General features: G+C 37.7%; 1 long non-coding RNA gene across 1 annotated transcript; it reads left to right on the plus strand.

Moving 5' to 3' along the window:
- The first annotated feature begins 19,197 nt into the window (after nt 1–19,197).
- LOC121241691 lies at nt 19,198–25,082 on the plus strand. Its single transcript, XR_005935753.1, has 2 exons — nt 19,198–19,654; nt 24,802–25,082. It is a non-coding gene; the product is annotated as an uncharacterized LOC121241691 (long non-coding RNA).
- Nucleotides 25,083–25,551: the final 469 nt, after the last annotated feature.

Below are 25,551 nucleotides of genomic sequence, written 5' to 3' on the forward strand. Positions count from 1 at the left end.
TAGGAGTAGTGGTAGGTGTAGGGGTAGGGGTAGGGGTACCCTGGGCATGGAAGGGAGAGCTCGCACTAGAATCTGCTGGCATATCCATGAACTCAAGCAAACAAGAAATCTGAAATTATAGCAAACATAGCAACAAGCCAGACAATTAACATCCAAGCATTAACATATATATTGGAAGTTATAAGTTGGAAGATCAAACATCAAACATAAAAAAACGAAATACCCAAATTAAAAACATCAAACATAAAAAACATGAAATACCCAAATTAAAAAGAGATCAAGATGGAGCATCAATGTGTATGGAAGAAATAAAACAACTTTTGGATTGGATGAGTATTAAAAAATAGGAGATCATTATGGTGTGGAGACCCATTTCTTCAAATCGGAGGAAATTTGTAATGCCCCGATCCCAGATGGGTCGGAGAGTTACTACTAGTCACTCAAAATCATGTCTCAATCATATAGTCATATACTCCAAAGTTTTCAATGACACATACAACTCATTGTTTCAAATCAACTACTCCAATATGAATAATCTAAAACACCACAAAATATCAAAATAAACCTCAACCTTCCAAAATACCCAATCAGCAAAAATATAACTATTGAATAAAATGCTTAGATAACCAAAGTGCCATCTTTGTACTTATTCCACTATGCTCACGTAGCCTTATATAAGATTTCTAGTCTTGATCCCAGTTGTACCATCAAAGTATCTAAAAAATGTTATGGAGATAAAGGGTGAGTTATCAATAACTTAGTAAGCAGAGAACATATACTAGTATGTAAACATGAGCCTTTTCAGAAAGTTCAGTATGCAGAAACAAAACATTTCATTTTCATATGCAGATCTCATAAACGTGTTATCAGAAAATCAGAACGACTTTTCAATCTTTTCATACTCAAAAACCAACTGTTCATATTCAAAGATTCGTTTCATATTCAAAGACCATTTTCATATTCAAAAACGTTTTGGCATAACATAACTGAACATCTTCATCTTATCATATCATATCATATCATATACCATGTTTAACCCCTGTAGTAGGGTTGTGCTATCCCTACCACGGGGGTTAAACCAGTTCACAGTCCCCTTTTCAATCTCGGAGTCCCGAGTGTGCACACCAGAAATAACACATAAAAAACCACTTTGTTTCCAAAGTGGGTGCACTCATATCATGTTGGTACCAACCATATCACGTGAACCAGTATCATCATACCAGAACCATATTCAGAATCATAATCAAAACAGATAAGTATGCCAAAAAATTTGATCAAAAATAGATCCAAAAAATTTTCATATCGTATGTACAAAAATCTCAATTTTCATATTCGCTCTTGTGCACATTTCGGAAACATGTCAAATATTGCTCACGTCAAAAGCATTTCTTTTCACTTTCATACATATCTCATAAGTGAATGCAAAACATTTACTGATGTTATTTTTCACCTTTTCTTTTTAAAACAACATGCACATTTTTACAAACCAACCCCAGTTCATTTTTTTTTGTACAAAGTCTAGTATAGGAACCCCCCTTACCTGGACTTTTTAGCTTTTCTGAAAATCTTCACAATAGTGCCAAACGAATATTAATCGCCACCTATAGAAAATTCATGTAACTTGAATAAATCTCCAATTTGAACAGTTACATCGTAAATACACTTGGAATACCTATTTTAATACGTCATGACCTAAAAATTCTAATAACCCAAAAAATACCATCCTTTTCCAAATTCCTCAATATCCACATAATATCTTCGACTAAGATATTAAATTCTAACTTATTACTATTGAAATGAGACTATAAAATTTAATACTACATAATATAATAAAAGTATTATACTTTAAAACCCTAATTATATTCTGTAATAATATTTTAACCTTAAAACCAAGCCTTCAAATAGTAAATTAAAAACCATGCCCAACGTATAACTAGGGGTATTTTGGGAAAAATGCATATAATGCATGGATGCTTTGGTGAGTACTTTACAAAATAAACTTCTGAAAATACAAAACATAACCATGACAACACTAAGCTCACCAGGAGAGAAGGAGCCGCGACGGGACTGGGTGGTTGAGGTGCAAACTCTGGTGGGCTGGGCGTCTACACACTGAGAGAGAGAGAGAGAGAGATGAGAGAGAAAGGGAGCAAGAGAGAGAGAGACTCTGAGAGAGAAGGAGAGAACACGGCGTGGGGAGAGAGGAAACTCACCGAAAGGGAGGCAGCGAGGGGTAGGGGTGATACCCGCCCCCTACGGGGCGGGGCCACCCCTCCCCCGCCCCCCGCCCCCGCATATGCGGGGGTGGGGAATTTCTCCCCGGACCCCGCCCCCGCATGGCGGGGGCGGGGTCCCCCGTCCGTTGGGCCGGGATGCGGGGGTGGACCCCCACCCGTCCGCACCCCCCGCCCCCATACTGTGCCTTCGGCCCAGTACATTTTTCTGGGCCCTAATTGGCCCAGAATCGGTTTTTAGGCCACTTTGGGCCCAGAATTCGTTTTTGGGCCATTTGAGCCCATTATTTAGATTAAAAAGTATATATATTTAAAAACAGGAAAAAAAATATATATATAAGGGATATATAGAATCATACATTGAACTATTACGTTATTAACTAATTAAGTAGTAATCATCACTAAGGCAGTAAGGCACTATGCTAAAATATTTTGTTCACAATTATACAAATTAAGAGAACTAATAAACTATTACACTATTACAAACTCCTCTAAAAGAAATAAATATTACAAATTATACAATTAACTATTGTAGCAACATTACAATTAATGTTAAATGAATAAAATCATAATTTTTCAATTTGATCAATTTGATTTTGGGGTGGAGCCGTAGCGGTGAGTTCACTGAGTGGTGAGTTATGTCGATTGCTGTGAGATTGAAAATCAAGATCATAAAAGTCAATAAGTTATAAAACCTGAAATATTAATAAGTTAAAAATAAAACAAATTAGAATTAAAAAGTTATAAAGATGAAACAAAATTTTAAATGCAAAAAACAATTATGGAAGAAATTGTGCAAACCATGACAATGGTGGGTCCAATACAAAGTCATACTGCATCGGAGGTAGCCGTAGACGTCGTCTCATGTATCACTATAAGTATTAAATTTGAAATCAAATTAATGAATACCAATTAAATGAAAATAAATAAATTAAAATAAGAAATTATAAAATGAAATTAAAATAAATACCAGATCCAAACTGATCATCACTATCCTCCTCGACGTCGGCCTTCTCATACTCAAGAACATCCGGAACATGAATTGGAGTTCCCTTGATCCAATTCTGCGTGCAAATCAAAGCCTCCACAGTGGCAGGAGCTAATGAACTCCGAAATGAATCTAATACACGTCCTCCCGTGCTAAAGGCTGACTCTGAGGCTACTGTGCTAACAGGGATGGCCAAAAGTGTGCGGGCTATCTCTCCAAGGATGGGATACTTCACGGCATTCACCTTCCACCAACTTAATATATCAAAATCTCGGGAAAATGGTAGAATCTCTGCTGCTAAGTATCTGTCTATCTCTGACTGAGCCTCTATAGAACTCCGAAGGAAGGGGGTCTGCTCATACCTCTCACCCCACTCCAATCTACGTCTTTTCCCAACCTCGACTTCAGGAAACTGTGAGCTTGAGGCTGAGGGGGTAGGTGTAGGTGCCGCAATATTACCATCCCGCAGGGTGGAAAACTCATCAAATAATCTAGTAAGGGTTTCCCGAACCCTTGCTGCAATAAGCTCTGCCCATACTTGCCCGTACGCAAGGCCCAATCCAAATATCATGCCATCCAACTTATACCTCGGGTCAAAGACGACAGCTACATATAACAAAATATTAGCCTTCGTTAAATCTCCCCAATACTTGTCGTACTTTGTCCTCATAATCAATGACATCTCCCGCATTCTAATGTGACCACCCGCGACCATGTCATCTAATTCTTCTTTTACCCTACATATTTGCTGACATACAATATTGGATGTAGGGTACAAAGTTCCAGATAGCCTCATGGTGACATCGTAAAAAAGCCTCAAAAACTCTACAAAATTAGTTACAATTTCCCAATCATCCTCTACGGGTTTCCCCAATCCCCCGTGATCATCAAAATATTTAACATATTGGATGTCTTCGTCACCCAATAATGTAAATGCCAGCTTATATTCTTGGGCCGCCTCCAACATCAGAAATGTTGAGTTCCATCGTGTAGGCATATCAGTACAAAGGCCCCTCTTAGATGTTAGGCCCGCAGATCTCGCAGCAACCTTGAATTTGTCCAACCTCGAAGGAGAAGATCTCACCCATCTCACAGCAGTCCTAACCCGAGCAATCGAGTCATGAAGATCTCTCAAACCATCAGTGACAATCAGATTCAGAATATGTGCCGAACATCTCACATGCAGACACTCACCACCCATGAGTGTCTTATTTGCCTCTCTAAGATAGGTCTTTAGATGTCCCAATGCAACATCGTTAGACGAGGCATTATCGACTGTGACTGTAACCACTCGGGTCAACCCCCACTCCTTTATTGCGGCCTCCAAGGCCTTTCCAATTGTCTCACCCTTATGATCGGTGATTTTACAAAATTTTATAATTTTCTTTTGCAATGTCCAATGACAATCAATAAAATGCACAGTCAAAGACATATAATTAAAATTTTGGATCGATGTCCAAGTGTCAGTGGTGAGACAAACAAATTGATCCGCCAATTGACCCCTCAACTTCTCCTTTTCAATGTAATAATGTTTTTTTACATCCTTTGCCACCGTGTGGCGAGAAGGAATGTTAAACCTTGGTTCCAAGTAGCGAGAATACGCTTGGAACCCTTTCCCATCAACAATTTGAAAAGGTAGCTCGTCCATTATGACCATACGAGCTAGGTGTCTTCTACACTCATCGGGATCATACTTAGTATACCCCTTCAAAGTTGCACCCCCACTAGTCTCATCCGCCATTTTTTTAAGTCCAATTTCTAGCCTAGATTGGCTTTTGTCTTGTAATGATCTTAATATTGGACTTTTTTTGCATTGCTCTTCTAAGTGCACCTTTAATTGTGAGATGCCATGTTTCCTATAGTGACATCCATAAATTTTTCCACAATAGTTACACTTGGCTTGGGGGTTACTTGAGTCACCACCCTCTAGTTTGGTGAAATGACTCCAAACTATTGAAGCAGGTTTCTTGTTGGGCTTGGGGGCGGGGCAAGGTGCCGTAGGGCTAGGGGTAGGGGTTTGACTAGGAGGGGTAGGTGTAGGTGTAGGGGTAGGGGTAGGGGTGCCCTCGACCTGGAAAGGAGAGCTCGCACTAGAATCTGCTGGCATATCCATAACTCAAGCAAACAACAAATCTGAAATTATAGAAAACATAGCAAATATATAATGAACATAAAAAAAATTAGAATAAAAAATTAGACCATATAATTCATCAAACAATTGTAAAAAATTTAAAGTCATAAATTTTAGGCATTAAAAAGACACATTAATTATTCAAGTTATAAAAAGACTTATAGTGGTTTTAGTTATTTATATATATATATATATATATATATATATTTATAACTTGAAAGACTATAAGGCATAAGCATAGCAACTATATAAATTATAATGAACATAAAAAAAAAAAAAAGTAGAATAAAAAAAAGTACCACTTGACATTCATAATTTCATATATATATATATATATATTTCATCTTAATTCATTATATTGAATTTCGAAATACCCTAGTGCATTCTTTTTTTTTTTTTTTTGTTCAATTTGGTAGGGAACATCAAATTCTGTTTTTAAACCCCTAAATTAATTTTTTAAACCCCTAATGCATAGCAATTTTAAAGATTAAACCCCTAAATTAATTTAGGGGTTTCAAAGATTAAAACCCCTAAATTAATTTAGGGTTTCGGATTGGGCTATTTAGGGAATTTCGAAACCCTAAATTAATTTAGGGCCTAAATTAATTTAGGGTTTCGGATTGGAGCCCTAGACACAATAATATTGAAATTCAGTGATTTACACACATTATATAATGCAAAAAAAAAAAAAATCACAGCACACAATTCACGGGTCACATTCAAAATTTCAAAGATCAAACCACATGCACAATCTAAACTCCACAGCACACAATTCACAAAATCTCATCCTCCATCTCCGATAAACCCCATCCTTCCTCCAATCTCCATTAAATATGTAAATAAAAGAAAAATTGATTTAAAAATTTGGGTTTCTTACGGCTTACCTTCGGAGATGAAGAGAGAGGAACCGGATGGACCGGGCGGCGGCTCACGGCTGCGAGAAGTAACTCAGAGAGAGAGAGAGGCGAGAGCGAGGCTCCGCCGCTGCGAGCGAGAGTGAGAGGTGAGAACTGAGATGCGAAGTAGGGGGGCTGCGTAAGGGACCAAGGGTTTCGGTTTTAATTTTAAACCCAGGCATGAAACGACGTCGTTTCATGCCTGGGTTTTTTTTTTTTTTTTTTAAATATATGTAAATAACGTATAATATATAATATAATTATATATAATTATAATTATATATATAATAATATCCGCGGGGTGGGGCGGGTTATATCCAGGGCAGGGGTCACCCCAGCCCGCCCCCGCCCCCGGATGTTGCCCCAGATGCGGGAGGGTGGCCCCGCCGCCCGCATCTGATGGGCGGGGTGATCCGCCCCGCCTAACGGAGGCGGGGCGGAAGCGGGTCGGGGCAGCGGGGGCGGGGCCCCGCTGCCCACCCCTAGCGAGGGGCTCATTGGTGGCTGAGCTGAGGTCTACGGTGGTGGTTGGCTGCGTGGCTGTCAAGCGAAGTATTACATCCATGCTTGTTGCTCTGTTTTGAGTATGGAAAACAGGGGTGGTTTTCTTTGGGTGTTTATCGAAAGGAATGCAGCTCACGATGGTGTTAACTGTGTTGGTTAGTAGTCTACAGGGGCATCTCAAGGTGACAGCGTGGTGGTGAAGGGCTAAGGTTTAGGCTACGGGCTTGCGGTTTCTGTCATGCGGGGTGATCTCGGCATGATGGCTTCCACTCGGAGTTGTTGTGCTGCCAGATGGGGGCGGTGTTGCCATTTATGGCAGAGGATAAGGTGGTAGCAGTTTTGTCGAGGGGCTGGGAAGTGGCTCATTGTGTCGTAGCGTGGGTGGTGGTCTGCTGACAGAAATGGGGTTGTTGGTGTGGAGGAGCAAGTCGTGGGTTGGTTTCCGTTTGAGGATACGGAGGGGCTGGGCCGTGGGGGTTGTCCCATCTTGCTGCAGCTAGGCATGACTGGTGGCTTCCAGTGGTGGTCTGGTGAGGTGTTGGGAGGCGGTTGGTTGGCAGGAGGCTGGGCTTTAGTGCTCGGTGTGGTTTGCGACAGTGGTGTTGCCTTAAGGTCTGGGTCCATGGGCTTTGGGGCAAGGGTGAGAAACTGATGTGGGGGAGAGGGAGAGAGTCTGATGAGAGTGATTTTTTTTCTTTTATTTGAAAGTGAAGAAAACAGAGATGCGGTTGAGATGTTGATGAAAAAGTGGGAGTGAGATTCGGAACAAGCAAAAACTGAAAATCATAGAGGGAGAGTGGAAGAAACCATCGGAGGAAAAGAAAAAGAAAGGAAAATGAAGGCTTAAAGCCTTACTTGAAAACGACGCCGTAATGCTCCTTTGGTGAGAGCTTGCCTGGGCTTTGGTTTTACAAAATTTCTTGTACAACTACTTTTATCCATCCCCATTGATACGATACCGTAAATACTTTTGTCTGTGGGGACCTGCATGGTAATTTCTAGTTTCTACTAAATTGGATGGTGAAACTGATCGAATTAATAGCTGATCAGGTAAGAGCCTGTCACATTACTACTAGTGTATTGAGTGTATGCATAAATTAAGTAATAAATAGATTTTTTTTTCTAAATATATATATTATTTATTTATTGATATGTGCACAATACTGTCAACTTTGAGGCAATCATTTCTCAATATATTATTACCAAGAGATAATGAATATCCGGTAAGTGAGTTTAGGACATGATCATGATCAAACCAGATTAAAGAGATATATATGAAAAATTTCTTTTGACTTTTTTAGTTGTCATTGATTTTAAAACAACTTTACTTTCTGTGTTGGTAAAGTTTATTGGCCAAAAAATACTTTCTATGTTGTTGATTTTTAAATAACATAAAAAAGATTGAAACTTCTAAATTAATTTAGGGGTTTCAAAGATCAAAACCCCTAAATTAATTTAGGATTTTGATTCACCCCTATCCTGCCCCCACCTTGGGTGCCAGATGAGGGTGGAGCCACCCGCCCCCTGCCACACGGGGGCGGAGTGGAAGCAGGAGGAGCTCTGGTGAAAAGGGTACATCACATGTAACTTTTTGTCTTCATTGGCACATTACTCGCATTTAAAGCATTCCAATAGCCATAGAAAAGAGCAAGAAAACTATTATCAAACAAAACATAGCCATAACGACATAGCTAATATTTTAGGGAAAAAAAAAAAAAAAACATAGCCAACACATTCTACAGATTATAGTGACTCATCGACTTTTAAATTGCAAAAAGTGCAAACAATTTATTGTACTATACTCCTCTCAAAATAAGGTACAAGTATGACATCTCATTTTTTTTATTAGTACAAGTACGACACCTGATCATATCCCATACATGTCATCTGTGTAGCTAATTAAAACATTAGCAAAACATATAAATCCAAATGATATGCCTGAGACATAATCTTTAAGGAATTCAAAGATTGGGAACCAACTGTGACACCTCAGATCTTATTCAAGTCATGTTGAGTTTCAACATAAGAAAACAGTACATGGCTCGTTATAGACGTGAGAATATTTGTGGCATTAATTACGTAGCCATTTCACTTGTAATCAGATTTGTTTAATCCATTTCTACATTTAAATTAACCCACCTCTGCTGTTACGAAGCTAAAGATCTCTTGCACACTGTTGAATTCACAAATCACAACTCCTCTCTTTTTCCTTTGCTTAAGGCTTCTTGATACTAGTTAGCTAACTTCTTTTCTTTGGTCAGATGAGCTACTACAACTCAGCTTACACCTCTGAGTATTTCCATCATCGGCAAACACTCAATTAATCATCTCAAACAACAAAATCCTTTTTGGCCTAGCACCTCAATTGTGTAATTCTGAGTTTCCTGTTTATCTTTGCTCAGTTTCTTCTCTCTATTCAGGGCTAGAAAGTAAAAATTGATAATTAATGGAATAAGGAGAAATAACAAAATCCAATAAAATTTAGTTTTAAAGATTGAGTTCAAGAATTCCCTCTTGTTTGAAATTTTGTGCAAGATTCTTTCAACCTACGTATATTTGCAAAGATGCATAGCATACATACACCATAAGTACAAAACAAGCTTTTATGTTTGATTTGAGAACCCTGACCGATGTTGTAATCTCGGGAGTAAGGGTAAATTTTACCGGCAAGTAAGGCAAGCAAAGGTAGGCGGGCAAAGCCCAAGGAAAGCAAAGACTTGAGCAAACACAGAGCTGGGCACAACACCGGGCAAGTGAAGTAAGCAAGCATGGCTTTGGGCGAGCAATGACGAGGGAAAGCATTAATAGAGGCGGTGGGCAAAGGACACGCATGGATGTCATTGGGTGAGCAAGGTGTCAATCGAACTGAGTAGAGGGTGAGTAACGACCAAACGATGCAGGTCCATACGGGTCCCCATAACACATTCCCTATGCTTAAACACAACCAATCCGAGCGAGTGATCGGAAGTGACACCATTCGACCAAGTGCCTTGATGGAAGCCAATACGACATCGTTGCAAGTAGAGTCACAGACTCACTTTTCACACCACCATGCACATCTGGGATTGAGAACTTTATCACCACGTGTGCAGCATTCACAAGTGGCATACTTCATATGAACTTGTGGGAATGAAATCCCTTGATCCCACAACTAATTTGAAAACTCACCCAAGAAAACCAAAATCAAGCCAATGGAAAATTTAGACCCGTTGAGGAACTCATTTCAAGAACTTAGATTATATGAAAATCTAGACCCGTTGAAGAACCTGTCTCAAGAACTTAAATTATAAGAAAGAACGCTACAAAGGTTATGATTTACCTTCGATAAGTTTACAAGTTCATTCAAGAACAAGAGGAGATAAACTCAACTCACAATGAATAAATTCATCAAATTTCATAAATTAATTAAAATGAAGCTACAAAGAGTAACTAAACCAAAACCTAATTAAAACCCTAACCAAAATAAAGCCCCACCTTCCAAAAATACCCATGAGTGAATAGTACCGCGTCTACAGTAAGGCTACAGTACTCGGCTACAGTAACATCTTGAAACCCTAGTTCAACAAAATAATAACTTTCCGAACATGCTCATGAATAGGCGCCCCTTAAGTGCTTCTCATAATAAACTCAATTATTCTAAACTAATAAAATTAGTCATTTAAATGAATTAAACAAGTTGAAAGCCTTCAAGTGTCCAAAGCCTTTAAGTGTCCAAAGGCTTTAAGTCATATTGTTGCCCTTTTCCATAGCTTGTATCAAACGAATCAAAACTGGATCTTTATCCTTCAAGCCCATCTTGAATATTGGGCTCTTGCTAGACTCGTCCCCAAGTGGCTTGTACCAATCCTTACATTGCCTCATTGATCTTCTTGGCTCTTGATCTTGTAATTGGCCCATCTGAAACTTGCAAATGATCTTAAAGACTAGGTCCATCTTGGTGCCCATCATTCGCCCTCTCCTCAAAAGGATTCGACCTCGAATCTCCACCTGCATCAAAGGGAAAAATGTTAGTAACATTGAAAATAGCATAAATATGATATTTACCTGTAAGATCCACTTAATATGCATTATCATTAATTTGTTCAAGAATTTGGAAAAGTCCATCCAAGCTACTCCTATCGTCAACAGGTAAAGGTATTAAATCTAAACTAGTAAATAGATTAAGTCTATGAACAATTTCAAAAGGTGAAATTTTAATAGTAGCATGAACACTCCAATTTTATGTAAACTCAATGAATGACAAATGATACTCCCACAAACGTTAATGCAACACGTCTAAAATCTTCTTTATACCAAAATGACCACTCCATTTATATGCAAACTCAATGAAAGACAAATGATACTCTCACAAATGTTCATGCAACAAGTCAATGAATGACAAATGATACTCCCACAAACGTTGATGCAGCACGTCTAAAATCTTCTTTACACCAAAATAACCACTCCAATTATATGCAAATTCAGTGAAAGTAAGATGATACTCCCGTAAACGTTCATGCAACAAGTTTAAAATCTTCTTTACACCAAAATAACCACTCCAATTGTATGCAAACTCAATGAAAGACAAATGATACTCTCGCAAACGTTCATGCAACAAGTCAATGAATGGCGAATGATACTCCCACAAACGTTCATGCAACACGTCTAAAATCCTTTTTACATTATAATGACCCAAAAAATCACATCCATGCACTAGCATTTCACGCATAAGACTAGTAGGCTCACAAAGTTTATTCTCTCTAAATAAATATCAATCTCGTCTATAGCACTTACCAAACGATGCCTTCTCACACGCTCCATACACACTAGCAAAGTCATCATCATTAGCATACTTCCTTAACATATTCAAATCTCAATAATTTTGCATCTAAAATGAAGATAAGGACATACCTTCTTGCTAAAGCATCAACCACAAAATTTTCCGTACCTTGTGTGTATTTGATTACATGAGGAAAAGTCTCAATACAGTCCTCCCACTTAGCATGCATTCTAGTCAACAACTTACCTTGTCCCTTTAAGTGTGTCAAGGACTCATGTTCTTCAAAGAAAGGTCGGGTAGGAATTGCAGCACCTGGCACAAAAGCAATGTAGTGCTCTATCTCCCTAATAGGTGGCAATCCACTAAACACACCGCTAGTAAACACGACCTCATATCCCTGCAACAAAGAGACAACAACACTAGGCAAAGATACGTCAAGTTCGTTAGTATTAAGATTAGCCTTAGCATAAAAAATCACTTTTCTCTTTATTTTTCTCTCACTTTCTTTACTCACTTTTCTTTCCATTATCTTTTATTTTTACTCTCTTTTTCACTTTCACTTTCTTTTTTCTTTTCACTTTTTTTCCCTTTCTATCACTCTCTTTTTTTTCATGTTTTTTTAAATTCTCAATCTCACAATGGTTTTTCAACTCTTTCTCTTTTTTCTTGAGGTCTCAGCCTCAGCCTCATCTTTTTTTTTCTCTTTCTGCTTTTCGGCCTCACTATTTCTTTTTTTTTTTCCTCAATCTTACCTTCACTCTTGTTTTTTAGTTCAATCTCACTTCCACTCTTGCTTTTTAGTCTAATCTCTTTTTCGCTCTTTCTTTTTTGATCACTCTCACTCTCACTCTTTCTTTTTTGAACACTCTCATTTTCACTCTTTCTTTTTTGAACAACCTCACTTTTCAGTTTCAGTTGGTGCCCATGGACATGTATTGCAGTTAAAGGAGTAATTTTGATTGTTTTTTCATCCTTTTCGAAATTGTACATGTTCCTTAACCCAACATGGATCACCTTCCTATCAAACTGCCACGGCTTCCCCAACAAAATATGGCCAACATGCATAGGCACTATGTCACGAAGCACCACATCCTAGTATTTCCCAATTGAAAATGAAACTAACACTTGCTTATTTATCCTATCTCCCCATGATCACTCAACCACTGCAACTTGTATGGTCTAGCGTGTTTCAAGGTAAGTAAATTTAATTTCTTAACTAAAGTACTGCTAGCCAAATTAATACAACTGATCTCATCAATGATCATACTACATACTTTGTTGCTAATGTGGCATCTAGTATGAAAAATATTCTCGCTTTGCTACTCTGTATCATTCATCTTAATTTGTGTATTGAGAGTACACCTGGCAACAAGAGACTCACCATAATCTTCATTCTTACACTTATATTCAATACTCGGCTCATGCCTCCTCATATCTCTCCCACCTTACAGTTTTCTACACACTGCATCTCGTTGATCTATCATATCCTCACTTCACCCAACACTAAGTTCAACCGCTCAAACTGTTGTTGCATGACTTGCAATACAAAGGATGAGTTATCTGCCATCCCCTTTGGTGATGAGTCACTCCTATGAGACATCGTGATGTGCTGCCCAAAAAGAATGTTAGTGGAATACCTCACACACTCCCTTACGTGTTTACACTCGAATAATAGCACTCTACTCGTGTTTCACTCTTAATTGACTTTTTTCCTAATACTCTTGCCTTTTACCTCAATAGTTTTCTTGCTCAAGTTCTTTAAGAACTAGTTGAACTAAATCAAAACAATACAACCTTGTATTATTCCAACCAGCAATAAGTCCAACAAACAATGAAGGAAAAAAATGACATAAGACTCAAGGAATTTATACGAGACAAAGAGTAATTATAAAACAAGATACCAACTAGAAAGATGTATTATGTCCCTTTGATGATAAAGCTCAATCAAATGTCTTTCTTTCTCTTTGTTGTAACTATGTAGCAAACTTTGAATATGCTACATTTTATTTTCTCTTTGTTGCTAACTATGTACCCAAGAAAGCCAAAATCAAGCCAATGAAAAATTTAGACCCGTTGAGAAACTCGTTTCAAAAACCTAAATTATATGAAAATCTAGACTCGTTGAAGAACCTGTTTCAAGAATTTAAATTATAAGGAAGAACACCACAAATGTTGTGATTTACCTTTGATAAGTTCAAAAGTTCATTCAAGAACAAGAGAAGATAAACTCAACTCGCAATGAATTAATTCATCAAATTTCATAAACTAATTAAAATGATGCTACAAGAAGTATTTAAACCAAAACCTAATTAAAACCCTAGCCAAAATAAAATCCCATCTTCCAAAAATACCTCTGAGTGAATAGTGTCACATCTACAGTAAGGTTACAGTACTCGGCCACAATAGCTTCTTGAAACCCTAGTTCAACAAGATAATAAATTTCCCAACATGCCCTTGAATAGGCACCCCCCTTAAGTCTTCTCATAATAAATCCAATTATTCTAAACTAATAAAATAAGTCATTTAAATGAATTAAATAAGTTGAAAGCCTTCATGTACCCAAAGTCTTTAAGTCATATTGTTGCCCTCTTCCATAATTTGTATCAAATGAATCAAAACTGAATCTTCATCCTTTAAGCCCATATTGAATGTTGGGCTCTTGATAGACTCGTCCCAAGTGGATTGTACCAGTCCTTGCATTGTCTTCTTGATCTTTTTGGCTCTTGATCTTGTAATTGGCTCATCTGAAACTTGTAAATAATTTTTAAGACTAGATCCATCTTGATACCCATCAATATTAGAGGACCAACTCCACTTGAGGAGCCCGTCTCTCCTTAGCCAAACTTCTGGAACGCAGTAGATTGCATCATTGCCCCTAGACAGGTGGGAACTCGCTGAACAGCGGCCCAATCCCTAGAGTTGTGGCAAAGAACCTGTGAAGATTTTTTTCCCTTGCATCCTCCTCACTGGCCATCTCCTTCATGACTCACTTTCTTTGTTTCTGAAAACTCAGAGCTACTCTCTCTCTCTCTCTCTCTCTAGTTCATTTTAGCTTCTTCTTCCTCAAATAAGGAACCATACTTCGCGGAAGCATACGCTCCCCACACACTTGGATGTTTTAGTTCATTATCGGACTGGTAGAAAGACGACCCTCCAACAACCAAGCTAGGTAAACCGTAACTGTTCGAGGTGAGTGTCTTCCGTGACGATGTTTACCATGTGGGCCGATGGTCAGAGAGCATGTGTATTTAGCTTACGTATTTTGAAAACAGGGTTGCTAGGGAGCAGCCCTTATTTTAACGCACTAGCCACACCAGCCAGTGTGTGGGCTGATGTGGAATTTATCTAAATAAAGCAAATAGAAGCATAAAACGCTCGAGCCTTTTAAAGTTCGCACATTCACAATTCTCTTCACTGTGAACCAAGTTCACCGATTTATAACACTGCAATCTAGGGTTCCGTCCCACATTATTTGTCTCCAGCAGAGGACAAAGTATTGCTGCAGTGTTTTATCCACCGTCCCACAACATTTGACGTAATTTTCTGTGCTTTCTGCAACAGTGGCACCTATTAACGATTTTTCCCTTCCTCTCCCAGCCTTTAATTCAATTGGTTGGTTTTCTTTCAATTAATGGCCAAGTGAAAAGCACCCATTAGTTGTCAAAATCTGTTCTTCTCCTAGCCTTAACTTCGAATAGGCTGTTCTCTTTTCAAATCTAAATTAATGGCACCCTTTCATTAACACTAGGGCTGTGCATAAAAGACCCTAAATCCAATCCGTCCGTGATATCCGACATGGCCCACCCGACTTTATACGGGTTCATCGGGTCTAAATCTCATACGAGTTTAAACATCCTAGTATCCGTCGAAACTGATCACCGAAAACATCTCCTTTCTTCTCGAACCACTGCAGCGAAAATCTGATTTGCAACTTGATAGCCAAATCCGTTAGAGGTCGCCGTACTTCTCCAAATCTGATCTGCAACTAAGTTTAAACCTCTGTTGCTTCTCTAGTGCTCCAACTTGCGTCCAAATTTACACTCTCTCACTTGGCGGTACTTCTCCATGTTCTCCATTTGCACACTCTTCTGCTTAACTCTTGACTTTTCTTGCCTGATTTGAGTATCAACAGTTCTCTTATACTTGGGTTTAAAGAGGACAAGAACCCGGATGCTTCTTGAGCACAATTAGGACCGGTGGTTCTGTTAAGGTTCTGAATATATGGGAATGATGAAAATGTATTGTGTTTGTATATTGTAAGAACAGAGTGCTAGAAATGGAAATAGAACAAAGTGCTACGGGATCTTCGAGGGTCCCTACTTCCCTTCACGAACTGCCCAGACCACCTTCCACCATTTCCCTTCCGATCTAAGCCCATAACAGGTTCACAAGAAAACTGCATCAAATTTATGCTTGACCACTGTCAAGAATGAAGACCACTGTCAAGAATGAAGATAAGTTGGAGTTTAGTAAGATCTTCAGCTCTGTAATTTTTTCTCGAGCGTTTAAAAAAAAAAATACAAGCGCACCTAGACCACATGAATGATAATTAGTGAACCTTTCCCGGCCTCCAGGTTCCGCCTCAAGTTGCGATTTCGTCAAGATTCTCTTTGTTTTGTGTTGATCATCCCGTAAAGTTTAATGAAGCCCCAAGAGAAATCTCAGTTATGCCCAGACCCGAGATCCTGATTCTCTGTGTTTGATTTCTGCTACGGATCCCTGGGTTGTCTCCTGCATTAGGGAAAAGGGAAAGATGTTATCGTCCACACTTTTTGCCCTCCATTAGAACGAACAGGGAGAAGCAGAACGATTTCTACCCGACCCCATTTTCACGGGTCGGGTCGGTTCGAGTTGGTTTTTAGCGCGGGTCAGGTCGGTTCGGACCAAAAATTGGTTTGAACGGGTCGGTGTGCATGCCTAATTAACACTATCAAATATTTTTCTAGCCTTTTGATGCTAAAAGGTAGAACTTTGTCTAATTGTAGTGCTTGAGCTGAAGAGTGACTGCCTTTCAATTCGTTTCCTCGCGGGAAGCAGAGAAAAGCCGGCAAGAAGAGGACATTCATGAGGTCGGTGCCTGTGAGAAATGGGGAAAGGAGAGGGGGAAGGGAAGCAAAGGTCGGTGCCGAAGGGGAAGTATATCATAGCTCATGCCTTTCAAATCTTTTGCCTGGGCTTTTTGGTCATTTTACTCCTCCAGCTGAACGATGTGTACGGATGTGTTAAAATAGAGGCTTGAGAAAAGAATTTTCATTTTGAAAATGGATCTCATTATCTCGTATCTTGTCATCTCGTTATTATGATCTGCATGTTGTTTTGCATTTTCAATACTCGTACAAGATTATTCATGCGATTTCATGATTTTACCTCACTTTATGTTGATTATCCTATATATTTTACGTGGGTTTTTTTTGTAAATTTTTATAAGGTTATATTTTGATCTTGAGGTGATGCTTTAAAAGGGATGTTGGCTATAACTGAAAAGGGGTGCGTTGTCTCACGACCATAAATCAAGTTGGGGTATTATCTCGATGGAGCTTTCTTGGTTACTTAGGAGCGTGTTGTTAGTACTGTTCATCCAGGCCTGAAAAAAACCTGGCCCGATCTGGAACCCGAATAACCAGGTTTCGGCCAGGATTAAACTCGAGTCGGAACCCGTATTGTAAAACTCAGACTTATCCAGTTCGGGTACGGTTTGGTAACTCGGGTATTGGATTTAAAATCGGGTATCCGGGTCTTACTTAAAAACACTCATTCGGTCATTCCATGATAAAAACGATCCATGCCCTCTCCAACTGTTGTCTCTCATCTTAGTCTCTCTCTAGTGCCGAAACCCTAGTCTTCTTCTACTGAATGCCAAAACCCTAGCCGTTGGCCCGTCGTCTCTCACTTGTGGCTCCAACGTCGTCGTCTTCTCTCTCTCTCGCATGCCGAGACCCTAACCTCCTATCACTCTGTTAACGTACTGGATGTAATTGTATTGAAATGCGAAAGAATGATAGAATGTGTTGTACGCATGATGATAGAAATGAGATGAAGAAAATACTATAATTCATAAAGTCAATGGCAGGGATGATTCAAGGCACCCTTAACCTCCATAAACGTCCAGAATGGATCTGACAATTTCCAGAATATTGTACCTCACTTTCCTCCCCCACTAAGTACTCATGTTTCCCTTTCCTAACAAACTCTTGCATAAAAGACCAAAAGACCCTCTAACTTCTATGCTTAAAACGCAGAGTTTAATACAATTGAAAGCTACAAATGATAACCATAGTTTGTGCCGTTTAAGGCTACAATTAACTCTAAACGACATGGACTCCCAAAATGACTACATTTATTTTTTTCTTCTAAATTATGTCGTTTCCTCTTTAGCAAACCCATCTTAGAGCATTGTCATTGAATTAGCCAAATACATTTTCATTTTCAAATTTAGCAAATATCATCCATATTTGCTCCATATTGAATTAGCTAAATTGTTTTCATCCAAGCTATAAACTACAGTAAATCTATTCTTCTTTTCAAATATGAAAAGAACTATAGCAAGTCTAAAAGTATTTTTTGAGATTATTATGTTATAGATATGAGCTTTTTATTTATATGAGATTTTATCATCTATATACATATGAGATTATTATATTATAGATTGTTAGATTGTGAAAATAAAAATGAATATGATTGTTGGAGGTTATCGAAGATTATAAAAATAAAATATAAATTAATTAAAAAATTATAAATAATAATAAATAATAATATTTTATTATTATAGAGAGTGTGATGACTAATTCAATATAGACTTCAAGTTTTGAATGATTAGCTAAAAGTGAAAAAACTACATATTAGTCAAAATTTAAAGAATAGGATGGCCAATCCAATACTAATGCTCTTATACGCTGCTTTGCCCTTCATCTTCTTGACTTCTCTCTCTTCAACTCAGACCAAATGCCAAGATCCCATTTTTACTCCACTTTTGCAGTTAACCCGTGAGCCTCTTGACACACTCATTCTCTGCCGATCGAATATCTGCTCCTCGTGGCCGTCGTCTTCTATTTTTTTACTCCGTCTTCGACTTTCATAGCCTAAGGTTAGTTTTTCTCCATTTCACGCACACTTTCCCTCTGTGTTGGTGCTATTATTTTGATTTGGGTTGTGAACATTGTGTTTGAAATGCACTGCTATAGTGATGTGCTATGTCTGTAACTGCATGTGTTTGGAAATCTGAGTCAGCTATAGTGATGTTTTTATGCAGGAGAGAAACAAAAAATAAAACTTTTGACACTTAGGAAATAAATAAAATAAAACTTTTGCTCGATCTGTTCTTTTTTTAAATATGGATCATTTTTTCTTTTTAGGTTTTGTAGCTTTTGACTCGTGGAGATCTGTAGATTTGGATGCATCATCTAGCACGACATTTTGTAGCTTGTTTTTTGACTCATGGGGATCTGTACTTTGTTTTCTGACTCGTGGAGATCTGTAGTTATTTTATCCAAAGAAGTATATGTTTCTCTCTATGACAGTTATTTGGTGCAACCATTTGCGTGCTTGGCCTTCGCTTAATGCTAATTTTTGATGTAGGGGTGGAATTACTCATCTGGTTTTTGGGAGAATTTTTTTTTTTAATATGATTCTATTGGATTCTACTTAGGCTCCTGTCATACTGTGGCTGGTTAAACATTTTGTTTACGATACTTGTGTGTAGATTCAAGGGTTCAACGATTTTTGTCCAAGAAAAAGAAAAGAAAAACTGGAAATCTGCTTTAATATTAGCTCTAAGATTGTATTTTCTTATTTGGTTCCACCTTTGCCTAAGTAGTTTATCTGGGTTTGTTTTGCTCATGGTTTTTTTGTTTGTTTGGATGAGTTGTGGAGAGAACCAGACATCAATCTTTTCTATGTATTTCTCTTATTCATATGGTAGCCCAGAGCAGAAAACATGGATCTTAAGGAAATTACAACTTGCCTGACATGTACTAAATGACTGAAATAAAATAAAATATAATGGCATTTGACCCATTTGTTTATTTTTCATCACTATATGCTTGTAGGTGATAAGAAGTCTAGGGATCACATTCCTACTGCTTGTAAGGACTCTGTGGCAATTTTGTTCATGTTTGATGTAACAAGTCGGTGTACACTAAATGGGTGAGTTTTTAATCTTCAATATTCATTAAGGGTTTCAAGATTGAGAATGAAGAGTGATGGAAACCAAGGTGGGCCTAATCTTAAAGATCCTTTGCAACTTCCAGATGAGCCAATTACAAGGTCAAGAGCCAAGAAGATCAAGGAGGCAATACACGGATTGATGCAATCCACTCGGGATGAGTTTAGCAAGAGCCCAACATTCAAGATTGGCTTGAAAGAAGGAGAACTAGCTTTGATCCACTTGATTCAAGCTGTGAAAAACATGACTTAGAGATAGGGCCTATTGTTATTGGAGACTTCCAATTTGGTTAAATGATTTATTTTATTATTTAGAATAAGTGGGCTTGAAGATGCTTAGCCCACACGTCTTATTTTTAATGAACTAGGGTTTTCGGAAAGGCCTTGTATTTTGGCCAAGGGCTTATTTGGAAAGTTACTTTTTAGGAACTAGGGTTTCAAGAGGTATTGTAGCATTATTGTAGCCATACTGTAGCCGCGCGTACTATAGCACGACACTGTTCATCAGGGCATTTTGGGTAAAAAGGGGCTTTATTTTGGCTAGGGTTTTAATTAGGTTTAGTTTAAATACTCCTTGTAGCCTCATTTGAAGGTTAGACAATATTGAATTTTATTTGTGAGTTGAGTTTTCTCCTCTTGTTCTTGATTGAACTCTTGAACTTATCAAAGGTAAATCACAATCTTTGTGGCGTTCCTCCATTGTAATCTAGGTTCTTGAGACGGATTGTTCAAAGGGTCTAGATTTTGATATGATCTAGGTTCTTGAAACGAGTTCTTATTGGGTCTAGGTTTTTCATCCATTGATTTTAATTTGGCTTTCTTAAGGAGTTTTCAAATTGATTGTGGGTTCAAGGGATTTCATTCCCGCGGGTTCATATCATTTGATATCAGAGCAAGCTTTCCAATCAGGTCTGATTCTATCTTTTTTTTTTTCTTGCATATTTAATTCTAAGGTTTCATTGTTATAAGATTGATTACAAAAAAAAAAAAAAATAGAGGTGGCTGCTGTATTTCTTCACTATAGTTACGGCTTCCAAATCTCATTGTTCTAGGGTTTGTATTGGCTAAAATCTCTTGTTCTAGGGGCTACCATATATCACTTGTCTTAGGGTTTTTGAGTTATTCTTAGGGTTTTCTCAATTGCTTATTCTTGATTGTGATCAAATCAGTTGGTGAAAAGAAAAGAATCCGATATTTTTTCTTGAGCCTTATCATCAAAGGGGCATCATACATTATTCTAGTTGGTATCTTGTCTTATAGTTACTGTTTCATTCGTTTAATTTCCTTGATTCACGTGTAATTTTTTTTCATTCCTTCTGTGTTACTCTTGTTCTTGTTTCTTGGACCTAATTACTAGTTAGGATAAAACATGGTTGCTTTGTCTTGATTGAATTCAATTAGTTCTTAAAGAACTTGAGTGGGAAAATTCTTGATGTAAAAGGCAAGAGAGAGTGTGAGAGACTATTATTAGGAAAAGGCCAATTAAGAGTGAAACACGAGTGGAGTGTCATTATTCAAGTGTAAACACGTAAGGGAGTGTGTGAGGTTTTCCACTAACATTCTTTTGTGCAGCACTTTACAATGTCTCACCGGAGTGGCTCTTCACCAAAGGGGATGGTAGATAACTTATCATTTGTGTTGCAGTCCATGCAACAACAGTTTGAGCGGTTGAACTTGGTGCTGAGTGAAGTGAGGGATAGGATAGGTCATCAAGATGTGGTAATTAAAAATCTACAAGGCTGGAGAGATAGGAGGATGAGTGAGCCTTGTATTGAACATAAGTGTAAGAATGAAGAGTATGGTGAGTATCTTGTACCCAGGCGTGCTCTCAATACACAAATTAAGATGGATGATACCAAACACCAGAGTGAGAATATTTTTCATACTAGATGTCACATCAACAAGAAGGTATGTGATATGATCATTGATATGAGGAGTTGTATTAATTTGGCTAGCACTACTTTAGTTGAGAAGTTGAATTTACCTATCTTGAAACACCCTAGACCATACAAGTTGCAGTGGTTGAGTGATTGGGGGAGGTTAGGGTAAATAAGCAAGTGCTATTTTCCTTTTCAATTGGAAAATGCCAGGATATGATCCTTTATGATGTAGTGCCTATGCATGCTGGTCATATTTTGTTAGGAAAACCATGGCAGTATGATAGGAAGGTGATCCATGATGGGTTAAGGAACATGTATAGTTTTGAGAAGGATGGAAAAACAATTAAATTTGCTCCTTTAGCTCCAACACAAGTCCATGGGGACCAATTGAAACTCAAAAGTGAGGTTGCTCAAAAAAGAAAGAGTGAAAATGAGAGTCATCAAAAAATGGAGAGTAAGAGTGAAAATGAGAGTGATCAAAACAGAAAGAGTGAAAATGAGAGTGATCAAAACAGAAAGAATGAAAATGAGAGTGATCAAAAAAGAAAAAGTGAAAAAGAGATTGAGCTAAAAAGCAAGAGTGAAGGTGAGATAAAAAGGAAATAGTGTGGTTGAAAATGAGAGAGAGAAAAAAGATGTGCGCGAGGCTAAGACCTCGAGAAAAATAGAGAATGAGTTGGAAAACAATTGTGAGGTCGAGACTACAAAAAAAGATGAAGAAAAAGAGAGTGATAGAAAAAAAGAGAGTGAAAGGAAAAGAGTGAGTGAAACAGAAAAAATGTGTGGAAAGAAAAGAGAGAGTGAAGAAAGTGAAAGAAAAACAAAGAGAAAAGTGAGTTTATATGCTAAGGAGAGTCTTAATACTAACGAACTTGACCTATCTTTGCCTAATATTGTTGTCTCTTTGTTGCAGGGATATGAGGTTGTGTTTCCTAGCGGCGTGTTTAGTGGATTGCCACCTATTAGGGAGATAGAGCACTACATTGATTTTGTGCCAGGTGCGACAATTCCTAATCGACCTTTCTTTCAAGAACATGAGTCCTTGACACACTTGAAGGGACAACAAGGTAAGTTGTTGACTAGAATGCATGCTAAGTGGGAGGATTGTATTGAGACTTTTCCTCATGTATTCAAATACACACAAGGTATGGAAAATTTTATGGTTGATGTTTTAGCAAGATGGTATGTCATTGTCTTCATTTTAGATGCAAAATTGTTAAGACTTGAGTATGATTGGGAATTGCATGCTAATGACGATTACTTTGCTAGTGAGTATGGAACATGTGAGAAAGCATCGTTTGGTAAGTTCTATAAACTAGATTGGTACTTATTTAGAGAGAATAAATTTTGTTCGCCTACTAGTTTTATGTGTAAGTTGTTTGTGTGTGATAGACATGGTGGTTTGTTAGGTAACCTTGGTGTAAGGAAGACTTTTGTTGTGTTGCATGAACATTTGTGGGAATATCATTTGCCATTCAATGACATGTTGCATGAAAGTTTGTGGAAGTATCAGTTGTCATTCATTGGTGTTTTGCATGAACGTTTGTGGAAGTTTCATTTCTTATTCATTGATGTATTGCATGAACGTTTGTGAGAATATCATTTGCCATTCAATGACATGTTGCATGAAAGTTTGTGGAAGTATCAGTTGTCATTCATTGGTGTTTTGCATGAACGTTTGTGGAAGTTTCATTTCTTATTCATTGATGTATTGCATGAACGTTTGTGGGAGTATCATTTGTCATTTATTGAAGTGTTGCATGAACGTTTGTGGGAGTATTGCTTGCCATTCATTGAGTTTTCATATAATTCGAGTGGTTATTTTGGTGTAAGGAAAGCTTTAGGTGTGTTTCAGGAACATTTGTGAGAGTATTGTTTGCCATTCATTGAGTTTACATATAATTGGAGTGTTCATGCTGCTACTCAATTTTCACATTTTGAAATTGTTTATAGACTTAATCCATTTACTCGTTTAGATTTAACACCTTTACCTGTTGATGACAGGAGTAGTTTGGATGGATTTTTTCAAATTCTTGAACAAATTAATGAAAATGCATATCTAATGGATATTCCAGGTAAGTATCCTGTTTCTGCTATTGGCAATGTTACTAATTATTTTCCCTTTGATCCAGGTGGAGATTCGAGGTCGAATCCTTTTGAGGAGAGGGAGAATGATGGGAACCAAGGTAGGCCTAATCTTAAAGATCATTTGCAACTTCCAGATGGGCCAATTACAAGGTCAAGAGCCAAGAAGATCAAGGAGGCAATGCACGGATTGATGCAATCCACTTGGGAAGAGTTTAGCAATAGCCCAACATTCAAGATTGGCTTGAAAGAAGGAGAACCAGCTTTGATCCTCAAGCTGTGTAAGACATGACTTAGAGGTAGGGCCTATTGTTATTGGAGACTTCCAATTTGATTAAATGATTTATTTTATTATTTAGAATAAGTGGGCTTGAAGATGCTTGGCCCACACGTCTTATTTTTAATGAACTAGGGTTTTCGGAAAGGCCTTGTATTTTGGACAAGGGCTTATTTGGAAAGTTACTTTTTAGGAACTAGGATTTCAAGAGGTACTGTAGCGTTACTGTAGCAGTGACACTGTTCATCAGGGGCATTTTGGGTTAAAGAGGTTTTATTTTGGCTAGGGTTTTAATTAGGTTTAGTTGAAATACTCCTTGTAGCCTCATTTGAAGGTTAGACAATATTGAATTCTATTTGTGAGTTGAGTTTTCTCCTCTTGTTCTTGATTGAACTCTTGAACTTATCAAATGTAAATCACAACCTTTGTGGCGTTCCTCCTTTGTAATCTAGGTTCTTGAGACGGGTTCTTCAACGGGTCTAGATTTTGATATAATCTAGGTTCTTGAAACGAGTTCTCATCGGGTCTAGGTTTTCCATCCATTGACTTGAATTTGGCTTTCTTGGGGAGTTTTCAAATTGATTGTGGGTTCAAGGGATTTCATTCCTGCGGGTTCATATCAAAGAGTCAATGCATGGAGGGGTATGAAAGATAACTCTGCTTCCTCGAATATGTAATGGTTCCAAGATTGAGACTGAAGTGGTTTTCCTGACATGAACATGGGTTCTTTATTAAGACTACTTGAGATTAGAATTAGAATCTACTGCACTAGTTGAACTAAGTCATTTGGGGTTAACTTTCACTTCTTCATTCATTTTTCTTGTGAATATGCACTTGCAAAATGTTTTATTATTTTCCTTGCTAAGTAAAATGTTTTGTGATTTTAGGAGATTCAACAAATTGCTAGTCTGCCATTGATGCCTCACCACATGTATGCAAATGTTCATCTACATCATTGTCTTGCAAATTAACCACAACAACAATACTATGAAGATATTGAAGTAGAGGGGATAGAGATCCATCAATCTTCGTTAGATGATGTGTTTCTGCTCACACCTATCTAATAATCTTCTTCCAAAGTTGTGTTTTGTAATTTATATATTGTAATTTTGTGTTTTGTAATGTAATGTATAAATACTAAATAATGTAATATGTAGTGAATTGCATTGTGTTGCATGCATTTTACATGATGACTATTGTATATATTTTCTTTTACATTTATTTAGTTAGAAAGATAATTAGTTTCTAACTTTACTTATTTTTTACATAAAACTTACTTTTCTGTTTTGATATATTTTTATTATTATGAAAAATGTTCAATGCTATTATGCTTTTCAACATGATTTCATGAAATATAGGCTTTTAGATAAAAAAAAAAAAAAAAATTATGCTTTTTAACGTTACTTTTTTTTTTCGAAGAACCATAGGCTTTTGTAAAAAAAAAAATAAAAAAATGGAACTCGAACTTTCGGGTTTCAAAAGTCCAGATTCACCCGGGTTTCAGCCCGGGTCTGACCCTGACCAAACCAGTCTGGGTTCCGGCCCGGGTTTGAAACCTGGTTCTGGTCCTGATATACCTAGGTTCTCGAGCCGAAACCCGGATGAACAGTCTTACGTGTAGTAACAAAGTGACATCC

The sequence above is a fragment of the Juglans microcarpa x Juglans regia genome, chromosome 7S (assembly GCF_004785595.1).
Source record: "Juglans microcarpa x Juglans regia isolate MS1-56 chromosome 7S, Jm3101_v1.0, whole genome shotgun sequence".
Classification (NCBI taxonomy): Eukaryota; Viridiplantae; Streptophyta; class Magnoliopsida; order Fagales; family Juglandaceae; genus Juglans; species Juglans microcarpa x Juglans regia.